General features: G+C 40.1%; 1 protein-coding gene across 3 annotated transcripts in view; it reads left to right on the forward strand.

The window, feature by feature from the left end:
• Positions 1–17,399, forward strand: part of atp2b2 (ATPase plasma membrane Ca2+ transporting 2) — a 627,627-nt gene that overhangs the window by 215,121 nt on the left and 395,107 nt on the right. Inside the window, exon 1 of one of the 3 annotated variants that reach the window (XM_048606378.1) lies at positions 11,168–11,232. The exons of the other annotated variants lie outside the window; for them this stretch is intronic. The gene's annotated coding sequence lies outside the window, so the exon portion shown is untranslated. Of the gene's footprint in view, positions 1–11,167; positions 11,233–17,399 lie in introns of those variants that run through there. 3 annotated transcript variants of the gene reach the window in all.

The following is a 17,399-nucleotide window of genomic DNA, read 5'->3' on the forward strand; positions in this document are numbered from 1 at the left end:
CTTGTTAGCTCAGTAAATTTTGTTGGCTTTCACTTATGTCTTCCCTCCTGAGACAATCTGGCCTCCGTATCTTTAACAGAAATACAATAAGATTATTATTTTATATTCATTCACGGGATGCAAACATCACTGGCTAGACTAGTATATATTACCCACCGCTAATTGATTTGGAGACTGTGGTAGTGAGCTATTTTCTTGAACTGCTGTAATCCTTGCCATAGAGGTAGCCGCACAGTGCTGTTAGGAAGGAAGTTCCAAGATTTTGACACAGCAACAGTGAAGGAAAGGTGATGTAGTTCCAAGTTAGAATGATGTCTGACTTGGATGGGAACTTTCAGATGTTGTCGTGTGTCTGTTGCCCTTTTTCTTTTAAGTGCTAGAGGATACATGTTTGGAAGTTGCTGTCAGAGTATTCTGAGTGAGTTACTGCAGTACATCATGTAGATGGTACTTACTGTTGCCATTGTATATGAGTGGCAGATACAGTGCCAATCAAGTGGGTTGCTTTTTCTGGATGATGTTGAGCTCCTTGAGAGTTGTTGGAGCTACATTCATCCATGCTAGCAGGAATATTCTACAAAACACCAAATATGTCAACTTCCGATATTATACAAGGAAGGTTAATCATTATTCTTCTTAGCCTGATTTAAATATCTCTGTTCTCCTGTCTGTAACTCGATCCTTGATTTCCTGACCCATAGACTGCAATAAGTAAGAATAAGTGACAACACCTCCTCAACACTGGTGCCCTGCAAGGCTGTGTACTCTGCCCTCTACTGTACTCCTATTTCACTCATGACAGTGGTAAAATTCTGTCCCAACCCCATTTACAAGTTTGCTGACAATACCATCGATATACGTCAGATCTCAAACAACGATGAGACAACAATCTCTCCATCAACGTCAGCAAAACGAAGGAGCTGGTCATTGACTTCAGGAGGCTGAGTGGAGGGCACGCCTCTGTCTGCAGCAATGGAGTGGAGGTGGAGATGGTCGAGAACGTCAAGTTCCTGGGAATGATGATCACCAACAATCTGTCCTGGTCCACCCACGTCGACATGAAAGCAGAGAAAGCACAACAACGTCTCTACTTGCTCAGGAAGCCATGGAAATTCGGCATGTCCATAAAGACTCTTACAATTTTCATAGATGCACCACAGAAAGCATCCTATCTGGATGCATCACAACGTGGTATGGCACTGCATCTCCCCAGACCGCAAGAAATTACAGAGAGTAGTGAACACAGCCCAGACCATCACGCAAGTCAGCTTTCCATCCACTGACTCCATCTATACTTCCAGCTGCTTTGGGAAAGCAACCAACAAATTAAAGACTCCTACCACCTTGGTTATACTCTCTTCTATTGGGCAGAAGATATAAAAGTTTGAATACACGTACGAACAGATTCAAGAACTCCCTGCAGTTATCAGACTTTGGAACGGACCTCTCAAATGTCAGTGTTGATCTCTCTGCCTGCACGTTCTCTGCAGCTGTAACACTATTCTGCACCCTATTCTGCAACCCTGATGCAGTTTGTATGGTACAATCTGCCTGAATGGCATGCAAAACAACATTTTTCACTGTATCTTGGTACATATGACAATAATAAATCAATCAATCCATTAATAGAGTCTTGCATGCCCATTGAGCGCTATCTCGTGGATCTTATTAGGGTTCCAAACCTTTGTATTCATATGTTTCAGCTGAAATTACACTTCAACTTGTAACTTAAAATGTATACCCTTAACAATACTTAAATGACAACTCTCTTTCCAATTTAGTTATTGTTTACATTGATTTGTTGGTTATAACTGAATCAAGGTTCATCACTTTTACAGCCATCTATTCATGATTGGTCAATCAATCAATCCAATAATTTGCTTAATGCATGTTGTTAATACAAAATAGCTTCTCCAGCCACATATTAGACTTAAATTGACTTCCTTGAACTTGTTAATTGCTACAGTGAATATTGTATAAAAATGGTAAAATTGAATTAAAATCTAACTACCCCAATTCTGGTTGCACCATATCTTTCAACAAAATTTTGGCTTTCATCTCTTAAATTGGTCATATATCGTTTCTGACTAATTTTCTTTTGGTTTGCTTCGGTCAGTTTTCTTTGAGACCTTAGGGTGCAGCTGTTGGCTTGTTCCCAGTTGAAGAAAAAAATGGCTAGGTGATTCTTTCCCAGTTCTACTTTGCTTCCCATGGAAGCATGCATAGATTCCACTCAATACCTCTCCTGGATAATACTGTTTTTTCATTATAGATTCTATTGAATGTAGGGGCTGGACATTTAATGGGATTCAGTTATGCCCTAAACTGAAGGAGGAATATTTCTCACTTTTGGTGATTGGTTATGGTGGTACTTAACTTGTAATGTGTAACTTTATGAATAAATGCTTATAAAAATGTTTAAAGGTTGACTCCTGTTCTGTGTTACATCACCTGGCTTCCTGAAATAAAACGCAATTGTGATCAGGAACTTGTGTTTTCAGTGGTGTGTGTGGTAACATTCCATCACCACAAGCACAGATTATGTGGCTGTCTTTAAAACTGGTGCAAATACTAGAAATCTAAGTCAAAAATTGATATGTCGAGCATCCAGAAAGCAAAAGGACGTGTTAATATGTGATTAAATTCTGAGAACTGAAGAAGATTCAAAATGCTAACCTACTTTTTCTTTCTGCAGATGTTGGTTGAGTTGCTTATTATTTCGAAATTTTTTCAATTAGGAATTAGAAAGTGCTCTATAAAGTAAAAGGCAAAAATTGTCATCGAACAAATGTTCAGTAGCACCATTTCCAATGCTTGCAATATACTAAGTAAGTTCATTGTAGACAGACAATGTGTCTTCGATATTTATGAGCTGGAGTCAAATTTGCTTTCAAAGAGTGTTAATGGGAATAATGTTGACTGCAAGTACTCTAATTTACTGCCTGATATATTTTGCACCTATAGCAATAACTGCCAAAATAAGATGTTCAGATGACTATCTGGTACCTTTCTTGTTTAATGTCAGTCAAAAGCTCTGTAGCCACGAAAAGAATTGATGGAGGGGATTGACTTCTTCTCTTTCCATTTTTAACACAGGCCTCATAGCTAGGTCATTGAGCACAGATTGTTTCCATTTTATAAAATATTTTTCAGTTGGTGGTGGTCACCTTCTTAAAAATTCTGCGTAGAAATATTTCCCACTTTTGTTAACCAGTCTGGTACTTGTGTTTATTATTCAATGCTGTTAATGGGAAGTGGTTTTAGTTGGCAGTCACAATTACCTGCAGAAAATATTAATTCCTAAAATGTACCTCATGTCAGAAGAGTTTAGACCCTACATCTGCTAGATGTTTCATAAGAATAAATATAAAACTCCATTGAGCAGCGTCAGGCCTTTGTGAGGTAAATTATGTGGGCCATCGAAGATCCTCTAATTAGCCTTATCCATCCACATGATTATTAAAGCTATAATCCTTTCAAGCATATTCAATCCTGTAAACCATCTTGATGAAGCTTGTAACTGTGCTTTCACTTTGACTAAGCTGTTAATTGTGTTTGGAGGAAGATAAAAAGGTGGTGGGAGCATGGGTAAAGGGACTTAAATGCTGAAATTACAAATTCAAACCTGAAAGAATATGATTCATTGCTTATTATTGTGACTAACATTTTTTTTCAGTTGAGAATATAGTTTAAAGGGGACAACTGGTGTATATGCATTTAATAAAAAATGAGTGACCCCTGTGGAAACTAATTGTTTTGTTGCTTGCTCTCAGCTAACATTATTGATAATTTCCATTGATTAGTTAACTGAGAGTTGGCAAATCTCCACTTCACTTTTGCCATTTGTGTGGTGATCATTACCATTACAGTTCTCCAAAATCTGTCAGTGCAGTTATCATCAGGGACCCTGTAATATGATGTTATGAAATACTAATCAGCTTAAACCTTAATACATTTTGGATATAATAACTCTTAACTGATAATTTTCCACACTGTTGCTTTTAGTTAAAATGCAATGCACTGAATATTTATTCAGGAATTGCTGCAAAAAAATGATAAATGTTAATGAAGGAAAACATGGAAACACAACTGATTGGCATGGATATGTTAAAGTTTAATGGAGATTATTCATAATTTATGAAGTCAGAATGAGAAAAGAAGATTCATTTTAGTGAGTCAGAACAGTTAATTCTGAAAAATAGATGAAAAATTGTGACTCACCTTGCCTGGTTCATAAGTTCATGAGTAATCATTAGGAAATTGACAGTGATGTGGCAGCACCTTTGACAAAACAGAAAGATCAAAAAAGTACAAGCAGTGTACGGGACTTGAACCCAGGCCTCCTAGCTCAGAGGTAGGGTGCTGTGCCACTAGAGTCCTACTGTTAGTTGCATCAATATTTTCTAATCAATCTGTTCAGAGATGTTATTATACCTGTAGAGCAAGTGAGACTTGAACTCAGGCCTTCTGGCCCTGAGGTCAGCACACTATTACTGCACTATAAGAGTTTTTTCTAATATTTTCTCATCAACATTATTACATACCTCTGGAGCATGTGGGATTTGAAGTCAGGCATCCTGGTTCAAAGGTAGAGAGACAAGCACTGTGCCACAAGAGCCCTTGCACATCTTTTCTTCAGGTGATGGGTAATACCTGGGAACTAAACTGTGCTCATAAACATACGGGGCAAGAGGGTCTTCCTGATGCAGTGGTAGTGTGAAAGTGGTAGTGGTAATGGTAATGTCTTACCTCTGGGCTAGAAGGTCCGGTTCAGAAGATCCTGCCTCAGGATGTGATGTCCATGGAAGTGTGTCATAATGTGTCTAAACAGATTGATTAAAAGAATATGTAACAGAGCAGGCCGAAAGAGGAGTTAGAGGTATGTGGTGTTCTTTGTGTTTATCTGTCAATAAAAGCTCGTAAGATATGGATAGAGATAACAAGGTGTAGAGCTGGATGAACACAGCAGGCCAAGCAACATCAGAGGAGCAGGAAAGCTGACATTTCGGGTCTGGACCGATTTCTGAAGAAGGGTCCAGGTCCGAGACGTCAGCTTTCCTGCTCCTCTGATGCTGCTTGGCCTGCTGTGTTCATCCAGCTCTACACCTTGTTATCTCAGATTCTCCAGCATCGGCAGTTCCTACTATCTCTAAGATATGGATAGGTTCATTTGTCTTTCACACCTGACTCTGAGGTTTAACAGTTGCAGGGGGACTCCTGCTAGCCTTCCAGCCACCTATGACAGAGTCCTCCTTTGCAATGAGCTGTCTGATGAAAGCATGAGAATGATTTTCCTCTGGCCTATCAGCTTGGGTGCAATAATCACTCTTTGTGCCCGATTGAGCTAGGCTCAGAAATTTCTTCTCTGGTGACTCTAAATAACTAGATGCACAAGAGAATTTGAATGGGAGGCTCAAAATTGTTAATTTACTTGCAAATTAAGAAAAAATTTATTGCAGATATCACTTTGTTTTAAAAATTCAGCTAAAATCAGGGTGGCTGAGTGAAAACTGCTCGTCATTACATGTAATTTCTCAGATGCTTATACCATTTAAAAAGTGCAGCCAAGAATTTAATTGTGAAGTGCCTGCATTTTTGTAACTGTGGGTACTTATTTATGTAAAAATTAATGTTTGCACTGTGCACACAGACGCTGGTGCTGGCTGCGTGATGCTGTGTTGGATATATGTTTGTGCAGAAGCACACTTGAGCTAAGCTGCATCGGCAAACTGTGATGTCACTGTATAACTCTGATTGGATTCTACTTGTCCTACTTTTGTCCTCCAGCTAATGCCGTCTCTTAGCTCAGTCATCTGAATGTGTGTGCAGCAGCAGGAAGGACTCCCACCAGCACTATTTAAAGGGATTGTCAACCATTTTCAGGTTTATTTCTGATTGATTTCTGCTGGCTGCTGTGATTGTACTGATGCTTAAAATTGAACACTGCAGGCAATGGTGTGACATGTAACGAAGGCCTTGTCACTTCTTTGAATTCTGCTTATATCCCCCTTGGTCCATAGGGTGACAGGGAAAATGAGCAGAGGTGACTCAGAGGAGGACAACCTTCTCAAAGATGGAGGAGCTAAGGGCTACCAGCAGGAGAATATATCAACTTGGATTTTTCTGAAGGACATTCTCCATTTGACAAAGATGGTATTCATTGAAATCTGCCACCCACTGCAGGCAGACCTGTGGACTTGGAGCAAGTTGTCCGTGGCATTGCCAATGGCCGGAATACTGAATATGGCCTTGAATTTCTTGGTGCTGAGTTTTTTCCAGGTTCAAACAGGCAGTAGCTTCAGTTTTTCACAGTCCGTCATCTGTGCCAGTATAAGAGAAGTCACTGAAACTCATGTTTTTGATTTACAAAGCAGTGGAGTTGATATGGAAATAATTATGACGTAAAATGATATTTGGCTGAAAGTCATCAAGAGACAGTGATTTGTGGGGGACTCAATCTGCAAAACAAACCCTGTCATCGAGTTGTAGAGCCAATAAACATCGAAACAGACCCTTCAGTCCACTTGTCCATGCCAATCAAGTTTTCCAAACTAAACAGGTCCCACTTGCCTGTGTTTGGCCCATAACCCTCTAAATCTTTCCTATACATGTACCTGTCCAAATGTCTTTTAAATGTTGTGACTGTACCTGCATCTACCATTTCCTTTGGCAGCTCATTCCGTGTACAAACCACCCTCTGTGTAAAAATGTTGCCCCTCAGGTCCTTTTTAAATCTTTCTGTTCTCACCTTAAAAATATACGCTCCTATTTTTGAACTCACTCCCCCTACAGAAAAAACCTTTGCTATTCACCTTTTCTATGTCACTCATGATTTTATAAATGCCTATTATGTCACCCCTCAACCTCCAACCCTCCATTGAAAAAAGTTCCAACCTATCCAGCCTATTTTTATAACTCAATTCCTCCAGTTCTGGCAACATCTTGGTAAATCTTTTCTGAACCCTTTCCAATTTAACAGTATCCTTCCTATAGCAGAAGGATCAGAACTGTACATAATACTCCAAAAGTGGCCTCACCAACGTCCTGTGCAACCTCAACATGACGTCCCGACTCCTATACCCAATGGTCTGAGCAATAAAGGCAAGCACGTTAAACGCCTTTTTAACCACTGTATCTGTGATGCAACTTTCAAGGAACTATGTACCTGAATCCCTAGGTTTTTCTGTTTGACAACACTACCCAGGCCTTACCATTAACTGAATAAGTCCTGTCATCCTGTGCTTTTAAAGTGAAAACTTACTTTGACTGCTCATACCTCTGTGAGATGGCATTCTCCCAGCTGAAGATAATCAAGTCCAGGTATTGCATCCATCTCAGATTTCTATTTTATGGACTGTATCCAACTAGCTGCCTTAAATTACAACCCAAACTTCAATGCAGTGGCAGATAATGTGCAGTTACAGGCATCAAAATGAGCCTTGGTGGATAGAGGACAAAATGAATAATTATATGCACTTGATTTTAAATTGATATAGCACTAAAAATAACCTGTTTATTCTATATTTTCTTTGGAAAAGATTCTGGATTGCATGTAATTCGAAGAGTGATTTTGTGCTGAAAATAGTTGGAGACCACTGACTGGGAAGATCAAGATACATCAGAGCACTACCACCTGCTAGTTCTCTTTCAAACCCCTCACTATCCTTACATAGAAAGGTATTGCCATTTCTTCAGTGTTGTTGGATCAAAGTCCTGGAGCTCCCTCTCTAACAACACTGTGGGTGTCCCTACACCACAAAGGCTGCAGCAGTTCAAGAAGACAGTTCCTTACCAACTTCTCCAGAGCAACTAGGGATGAACAATAAATGTAGCCAGTGATGGCTACAACCTACGTGTGTTTGGGAACAAAATTGGGTGCTTTCTGTGTGTGCTGCAACAGAAAACTGAGAGATCAGTCATCAGTTGATGCATGATTGGTAGGTCCATAAGTATAGAAATGGAGTTGATTGCCAGTTCCACACCGGAAAGGATGAGTTTGAGGCTTTGCCAACGTTGGTACATTTTTTCATTGCTCTTTGCCAATAATTGCTGGCCAGCCTGTCAATATGCTGATATTTCTCAGTGCTTACCAACCAGCTTTCTTCTGTGCTCCTTCAGCAAAATAATTCTGCTGGAGCGCAATATGTATGTGACCTTGCCAAATGGTGACCTGATAACTCTGCAGGTGTTTCACCTTGCCATGACTGCAGGTCATTCATGCCCTGTGTTCCACCAGACCTCACCTCAAAAGAATGCACAGTGCCCATATCTATCGGTCTCTTCATCCACATTATACTCTGGCACAACGACATGGCTTGGATAAGAATAAAGAAAAGCAGAAGTGTAAGTTTGCAAATGAGGGATTATTGGTAAAGCAAAAGATACATTTTGGAAAGATTTGCAGCTTATAGATCTTGGGATGTTTTATAAAGATAGCAAATTGAATGTGAGAACAGGATTAGCTACGAGCATAATCATCTTTGGCGCATTTAACTTGCATTCAAGGCAGCTTAGAAAAGGTTCAAAAACAAAGTGCTTGAGAAACATTAGGCTGAAAGTGCCTAATGGGTTCTTTAAGGTCTGATCAAAAAGAATACAGAAAGGCATGTGTACTTAAACAAAAAGTAGTTTATTAGCTTAATCTCCTTAATATATATTAGAGACATATGCAAACTAATGAGTGAATCAATGAGCTTAACCTCCAAGGTATACATTTTGTATATACACACAAATAAGTGTGACGCACACTGCCTTCCATTCACCAGAGACTTTGGCGTCAGTGGCTTTCTGAGTTGTATCTCTGATTCCATGCACCAGTCTCCTGATTGTGCAAAGTCTGATGAGTGGGGCAAAGTCCCTGTTACTAATACTAAGATTAATGGCTGAATCTCCAGTCTGTAATTATTTTAGTTCTGTTCCAGACATTGCATTGTTCAGAAAATAAGTTGAAAACATTTCAGGTGGTTCTGTGTTAACTGCACAAAGAAATGGTTCCCATGGACAATCCAGGTTATGCAGTTACCTCCCAGCCAAAACAGGCGTGGTTTGTACGCACTGGCCCTATGTTCACTATTTTTCCACCTTGCTTCAGTTGCTTATTGCCATGAACAATTAACCCTTAATGGTTAACCCTTAATTTTATCTTCAAACCAGACCATTTTTAAGCCCAACACAACAGAAAGTCAGCAGGTCTGGCAGCATCTGTGAAGAGGAAGACCAATGACTCCTTGTATGTTTTGATGAAGGGTTACTGCACTTGAAACGTTAACTCTGTCTATGTCTCTACAGTTGCTGTCAGACCTGCTGAATTTCTCCAGGCCTTTCTGGGTTTGTCTCAGATTTCCAGCATCTGCAATTCTTTGTTTTATTTCTGAGGTTTGCTGGGTTGCATCCTGAGATGGAGGGGTTACCTTTTGGGTAATGTTGAACAGGTTTGGACTACACTCATTCAACTTTAGAAGAATAACAGTGATCTAACTGAAACATTCTGAGAAAGTTTGACAGGGTGGACACTGAAAGGATATCTCTCCACAATGTGGGAGGTGCTGGGGGTGTACAGAACTAGGACGCATGGCTTCTCATTTAATACTGAGAAGAAGTCTCTCCACCAACAAGTTTTTGATCATCTGTCCTATGACATGGCTCAGTGTCCAGTTTTGCTGATAATACTCCCTGTAAAAGATTGCAGTGTTTGACTGTGTTGAAGGTACAATGCAAGTACAATCTATTGTTAAAACTGAAAGAACTGCGGATCTGTAAATCAGGAACAAAAACAACGTTGCTGGAAAAGCTCAGCAGGTCTGGCAGCACCTGTGAAGAAAAAATCAGAGTTAACGTTTCGGGTCCAGTGACCCTTCCTCAGAATGAAACTTTAACTCTGATTTTTTTCTTCACAGATGCTGCCAAACCTGCTGAGCTTTTCCAGCAACTTTGTTTTTGTTCCTACAGTCTATTGTTGCTGACTCACTGGTGGCCATTTCAGTCATCATGTTAGGCACGGCCTCAGCTTGGGCATTAGTGCTATTTGGCTGTCATGTAGCTTGGTGAAATCAATGTAACATTATCTGCTAAATCATAATGACTAGTTCCAAACACATAGAAACTAGAAAAGATGTTGGGGTGGCATGGTGGCTCTGTGGTTAGCACTGCTACCTCTCAGCACCTGGGACCAGGGTTCGATTCCACCCTTGGGCAACTGTCTGTGTGGAGTTTGCACATTCTCCCCATGTCTGCGTGGGTTTCCTCCGGGTGCTCCGGTTTCCTCCTCCAGTCTAAAGATGTGGAGGTTAGGTGGATTGGTCATGCTAGATTGCCCATGGTGTCTAGGGTGGGAAATGCAGTGATAGGGTAGTGGGTGGCTCTCAGTGGAATGGTCTTCGGAGGGTCAGTGTGGACTTGATGGGCCAATGGCCTGCTTCCACACAGTAGGGATTCTATTATCTGCAGCTTTCAGTAAAACTTCAAGTCTGCTTGACAGCAATTCCAGCTAGCCACCAATTGTACTTTAAAAATGAGGGAGGATGCCTGATTTCTTAAACAATTACATTTACTTCTCACCCACCACCTTCCCAATTCCTGATGCAGGTTAAAATTGGGCCTTTAGTTCTCCTCAGTACATGGCACCCTTCATAGAGCAAGGTTAATTCTTCGGTACATTTCCTTAACTGGTTCAAATTAAATTGGGAATTTCTATTCAAAAGTGCTGAAGCATTGTACAAGGACAAACTTTTATATTTACAAAACAAGGATGGCAATTCATTGTTCAAAGCATAAAGTTTAATGTAGTTTGTATTTTATCAGTTAGTACATTATATTGCAAGCAATTTTGGATGTCAGTGATAGTCTGTTTTGTGTTTAATTTAATTTTAAATATCATTTTGATGTGCCATTGTCAAATTTAAATTTTGACTCAATTTATGTGCGAATTTAATCCAGATTGGCACCCAGTACCTTAAACTTGTCATTTCATTACGCTCACACATGCAGTATTGACATCTTTGGCTCTGTTCAGTGTAATCAAAGCTGAGTCCAATCTGGCAGGGAGTGAGCATCTTTGTTGTTGTGGCCAAGGCCTTGAAGAAACAGATTTACAACGGCCATGCCATTAAGGCAGCCTCATCACTTTGTAACCTGATTGCAGGGAGAGTAATTCATATTTTGAACAAAGACTTTCATAGACAACTTTGAAGAAAGAACAGCACACCATCGCATTGGAGTGACACAAGTCAAATGGTACGTCGATTAGTGATCACTGTGTGTACAGCACTTAACACTATGTCTGAAAGCCATTAGAAAGTGATGTTGAACTAACTGATGTTTCCAAATAGTCAGTGGTACCATGGCAACTTGATGCTGGAATTTCAGAAGAGCAGCAATTTGTCTTCTAATTTGGCAGTGTTTAGTTTTAAGAGCTCATGAATGAAGTTGTCCTGCTGGGGTTGACATACGGTCATTATCAGGTTGATGTAGAAAAAGGCAACTACATAGAATACAGCCCTGTTTATCTTGTAGCTCTGATGCTGCTTTGAAGCTGGCTTGGACTTTGTAGAGCAGACCATCTTATTACTTGTGCTGGTATAACAGAAACTGAGTTGTAGCTATAGCCTCCATAATGATGCGTCATCAGTCTTGGTGTGAAGTAAAAGCAGCAGATTGTTGTTGATTTGCACTTTTTGCCTCCAGGCATGGTAACTGCACATAGGAGCAGTTCTGGTCCTAGTCAATTCTTCATGGTTGGATTTAGAAGGTCAGAAATCTACAGCTGTATGTACTACAAAAGGTGGACCATTGCTGCAAATTAGCTGACTGAGACTGTCTTGGATGCCAGTGAGCTAGTGTTTCTAACCAAGGAAGCACACTGATAATTTAACATTAAACTATGTTAATATCATTAGCATTGTTTAGCACTGCGTTTACTTTTCATCATATCAAAATTGAAAAATAGTTCTAAATAGTTACAATTATAAATACGGAATTGTTGGCTTCAAAATATGTTCTTAAAAGACTTTCTAAATTATTCAGTGGTACAGAGAATGATCAATTTGAGATCAGTTTACATACTGAATAATCAAAATCTGATAGAATAGACTGAATCCTAGCATGAGATTATCATTTGTGACATGTGAGAACTGAGGCCAAATATGAGAAATCCAAATTATCCAGCTACTTATTCAAATTAAAACAGAAAATGTTGTAAGTAGACACAAGCATCTGGCAAGTTTAAAAAAAAGTGAACATTTTTCATTGGGTCCCTCCTATCAGAACTTATTTCAGATTCCCAATTGAGACACTTTGTCATCTTCGTCATTTGCTTTTCTGCCTATTTTCGTGTTATCCCTCAACTTGACTATAGAACATTCACTTTCCTCATAGCAAGACAAGGTAGTACTCAATGATTGGTAGGACATTGGTCTACTAATGTCCTTCAGGGAAGGAAATCTGCCATCTACACCTGGTCTGGCCTACATATGACTCCAGAGTCACAGCAATGTGATTGACTCTCAATTGCCCTCTGAAGTGGTCTAACAAGCCACTTGGTTATACCAATTGCTCCAAAGTCTCAAAGAAATGAAAGTGGACAGATCACCTGTCATTGACCTAGGCACTGGAAAACCATGGCAGAAATAACCCTGCTGACCCTATAAAATCCTCCTCACTAACATCTGGGGGCTCGTGCCAAAAGTCGGAGAGCTGTCTCACAGACTAGTCAAGCAACAGCCTGACGTAGTTATACTCACGGAATCATACCTTACAGACAATGTCCCAGACACCACCATCACCACCCCTCGGTATGTCCTGTCCCACCAGCAGGACAGACCCAGCAGAGGTGGTGGCACAGTGGTATATAGTCGGAAGGGAGTTGTCCTGCGAGTCCTGAACATTGTTTCTGGACCCCATGAAGTCTCATGGCTTCAGGTTAAACATGAGCAAGTAAACCTCCTGCTGATCACCATGTACTGTCCTCCCTTGGCTGATAAATTGATTCTTGTCCAGGTTGAGCAGCACTTGGAGGAAGCACTGAGGATAGTAAGGGCAGAAAATGTACACTCGGTGGGGGATATCAATGCCCACCACCGAGTGGCTCGGCAGCAGTACTACTGATCGAGCTGGTTGGGTCCTAAGGGCCATAGCTGCTTGACTACGTTTGTGGCAGGTGGTGAGGGAACCAACAAGAGTGAAAAACATTCTTGACCTCATCCTTACCAATCTGCCGGCTGCAGATGCATCTGTCCATGACTGTATCGATAAAAGTGACCACTGCACAGTCCTTGTGGAGACGAAGTCCCACCTTCACATTGACAATGACCTCCAATGTGTTGTGTGTCACTAGTTCTGGAAAGTTGACGACTCTAAATTTAGAGTAGTTTTGGCAGTACAAACGATTGGGCTGAAGGCTGTCTTCTGTACGGTATGGAGTGCTTTAGCTATGAAGAGAGGCTGGATAAGCTCACGTTGTTTTCTTTGGAGCAGAGGAGGTTGAGGGGGGGACCTGATTGAAGTATATGAGATTTGGAGGGGCACGCACAGGGTGGATGGAAATTAAAAAACAAAGGAAAACAGAGGCTGGAAATCGGAAACAAAAACAGAAATTGCTGGAGAAACTCAGCAGGTTTGGCAGCATCTGTTAACAGAAAGCAGCTATTCCTCTCAGTTCAAGGGTCAGTAAGAAGGAAGCGCACATTTAGGTGGAAGGCAGGAGCTTGAGAGAGAATTTGAGGAAAATTGTTTTTACCTAAAGGGTGTTGAGGGTTTGGAATGCTCTGCCTGGGAGAGTAGTTGAGGCAGAAAACCTCATAACCTCATACTTAAAAAGTACATGGACTAGCACTTGGAATGTCATAACATTCAAGGTTATGGCTCAAGTACTGGACTGGTATAGACTTGGAGTAGTTTTGGCAGTACAGACTCATTGGGCTGAAGGGCCTGTTCTGTACTCTATGACTCTATGATCTTCTCTCATTCTTCTAAACTCCAGTGAGTATATGCTAAACCTACTCAACCACTCCTCATAAGAAAATCCCTCCACATCTGGGATTAACTGAGTGAACCTTCTCTGGACTGCTTCGAATGTCTGTATATCTTACCTTAGATAAGCAGTCCAAAACGGTTCACAGTATTCCAGGCATGGTCTGACTAATGCCTCATATGGTTTTAACAAGACATCCATATTTTTGTATGCCATTCCTTTTGAAATAAAGGCCAAAATTTCATTTGAATTTTCTATTACCTGCTTAAATTTTATGCTAGTTTTTTGCGACTCAAGCATGAGGACCCTCAAAACCCCCTAAGTTGCAGCTTTCTGTAGTCTTTCCCTGTTTTAAAAAAAGCTGTTCTAGTCTTCCTGCCAAACTGCATAACCTCACATTTTCTCACATCATATTAACACATCTATTTCACCAATGTTTGCCCACTCACATAACTGTCTATGTCTCTCTGTAGGCCTTTTGTATCATCCTCACTACTTGAATTTCAACCTATTTTATGTCATCTGCAAACTTGGCAATAGCAAGTTCACTTCCATCTTCTTAGTCTTTCGTATATATTGCAAATAATAGTGGCCTGAGCACTGATGCTGTGGGACTTCACTAGTTCCAGGTTGCCATCCTGAAAATGCCTCAAAATAGATAGATTTGACAGAAACAAAGGAGAAGTTAGCAATCAGGACCTATTTAGAATAAGCATTATAATACTAATATAAACACATTGACATTACTGACATAACTATGTTTTTCTAAGCAGTTCAATAAAATGTTACAATTACCACAAAGGCTGATAACTTTAAGCAAAAGATTTGAATTCCTAGTGACCAACTTGAACATTTGTCAAATAATTCCTTGATGTTTTAAGACCTTTACTGTAACAACTAAAAGCAGCATCAGTAAAACATTTTCTGGTAAGTACCTAATATCCTACTTTACATAAAACATATCCCCTCTTTAAGATTTCAACATCACCGAAAACCCAAATACAGTGATTATTATTTGTGTCCTGGTCTCCCCAGAGAATTAAGTTTTACAAGAACCAGTCCAGCATTGCTCCTGGTTTCCTATGGCTTTGCCTTTTTTCGTTTCATTACATAATAAGGTTGAGTGACCACCTAAAGGTGTCTCTCTCAGTTTCCAGAGAAGTTCAAAACTGAATATCAAGAGCAAAGCCCACTCTGTTGATTCCTTCCACCTTTGCTACACTAGGATGAATCTTTTGGATTGGTTTGGTTGCTGCATGATGTATCTGTTTGATTGGAGATTATCTTTCTCCCTACATCTCTGCCTGTTACCTTTCAGAGAACTTGCAGCCTTATTCTCTGTGCTGACCATAGCACCTTCAGCTTTCATTTTCCTCTGAGACCTCTTTTCCTCTCCTTTTCTGTGGAGAAACTTAGAGAATGAAAAGACAAAAGTCAATCCATATTCAGTCCAGGTTTTCAGAACATTTTGTCCCTTCCTCCAGCTTAAGCATCCCTGTCCCTATAGTAACTGAACCACCTAGAATTGTTGTGGAGCAAAACTCATGACCAATCACCTGACTTTCTTCGTTATAACATTTTCCCCTGAACTAAATAATGCTTTAAAACGTAAATCTTGTAACCTTTGCATTAGCAACAAACTACACAATACTAAGTGGAGAAACAGAAAAAATTGTTCATTGATGTGATGTATAAGTTAGCTCTGTATTGTCAAAAATATTTAATCATTACATAAAAGGCATAAATTTGTTGCACTTCGGTCAGTGGCACTGATTTTTTTGAACACGGTCTACTTCTTTACAGTCACTTGTCTCTATTCCTTAGTGCAAGAGACAGAGAAGTCTGTTTTCTTTCACTCGGCATGTTTAAGGCTGCAATTATATATAATATTGGACTGAGTACAAAGACTTAGTGTGAAAAGCTGCTATTATATCATGTGGTGCAAATCACTGCACTTGCTGGGACAGAATTTCAAGCAATTATCTTTTATTTTGGGAGAGTGTCTGCTTTCTCAATAAGAAGTTCATGAAGTGTTTAAGAGGTCAAGTATGAACAATTTTTAAGTTACATGTGCTGTTTGTTCAATAGGACTGGAGTTTCATTCTAAGACATATTTTTGTGTTCCCTTTATAAATCCAACTGTTCAAACTCTTTTTAACCCCATCCCTAAAAAAAATGCCTCTGACCAAAATTTTAGTCACCATCTTAGCTCAGGATCAGTGCTTGTGTGATTAGACATCCATGAGACAGTTAAGGACATTTTTGTATGCTAAAAACACTTAAAAATTATTGTTGGGACTGAAACTAAATTCAGTTTTGTTTTACAAAGTACCAATTGTTCGTGAACACCAACATAATGAATACCAGGAATTGCATACCCATAGTGGGAACAACATATGCCTTTGGTAATTTAATTTTTAATAATATTTATTCAAGGGGTGGGGGTATCGCTGGCTAGACCAAAACTTATTGCTCATTCTTAATTAACCTAGGAAAGATAGTGGTCAACCGGTTTTTAAAACACTGTAGTTCTTGTCATTTAGGGAAACCCACAGTACTATTTGGAAGCAAGTTTCAGGATTTTGATGAAGTGACAAATGAGGAAGTGGTGCTATATTTTCAAGTCGGAATGATGTGCAGCTCAGAGGCAAACTTTCAAATGGTGATGTTCCCTTCCATTGGCTGCCTTCTAGCTGATAGAGATTTTGGTTTTGGAAGGTGCAACCAAAGGAATCCTAGTGAGTTGTTACAGTGCATCTTTGAGATAGTACACACTGTCATTTCAATACATTGGCGGTGAAGGTGGTCATGTGGGTGCCAAACAAATGAACTTTTTTTCTGTCCTGGATGCTGTAGAGATTCATAACTGTTGGAGTTGCATCAACTGGAGAATATTTCATCAAACTTCTGACTTGTGCCTTATGGATAGTGTACAACTGGCATTGGGGACACAGGAGGTGAGTTATTCATTGAAGAATTCCTAGTATCTGTCCTTCTCTTGTAGCAAAGTGCTTCTACAGCTGGTCCACTTTGTATTCTGGTTAATGTTAACCCCAGGATGTTGACAGGGATGTTTCAGTGTTGGTAATGCCATTGAACGTCGAAGAGCGATGGTTAGATTCTTCTGTGAGATGGTCACAGCCTGACCCTGTGTGGTAAAAATATTGCTTGTCACTTGTCACTTGTCAGCCCAAGCCTGGATCTTGTCCAGGTGCTCATTCTCTGTTTTTGTACCTGAGGAGTTGTGAATGGAGCTGAACATTGTGCAATCATCAGCAAATATCCATACTTCTGAGATAGTAGGAACTGCAGATGCTGGAGAATCCGAGACAACAAGGTGCAGGGCTGGATGAACACAACAGGCCAAGCAGCATCATAGGAGCAGAGAGGCTGACGTTTCGGGCCTAGACCCTTCATCAGAAAAGGGGGAGGG

This window comes from Rhincodon typus, chromosome 16 (genome assembly GCF_021869965.1).
Source record: "Rhincodon typus isolate 14 chromosome 16, sRhiTyp1.1, whole genome shotgun sequence".
Lineage (NCBI taxonomy): Eukaryota > Metazoa > Chordata > Chondrichthyes > Orectolobiformes > Rhincodontidae > Rhincodon > Rhincodon typus.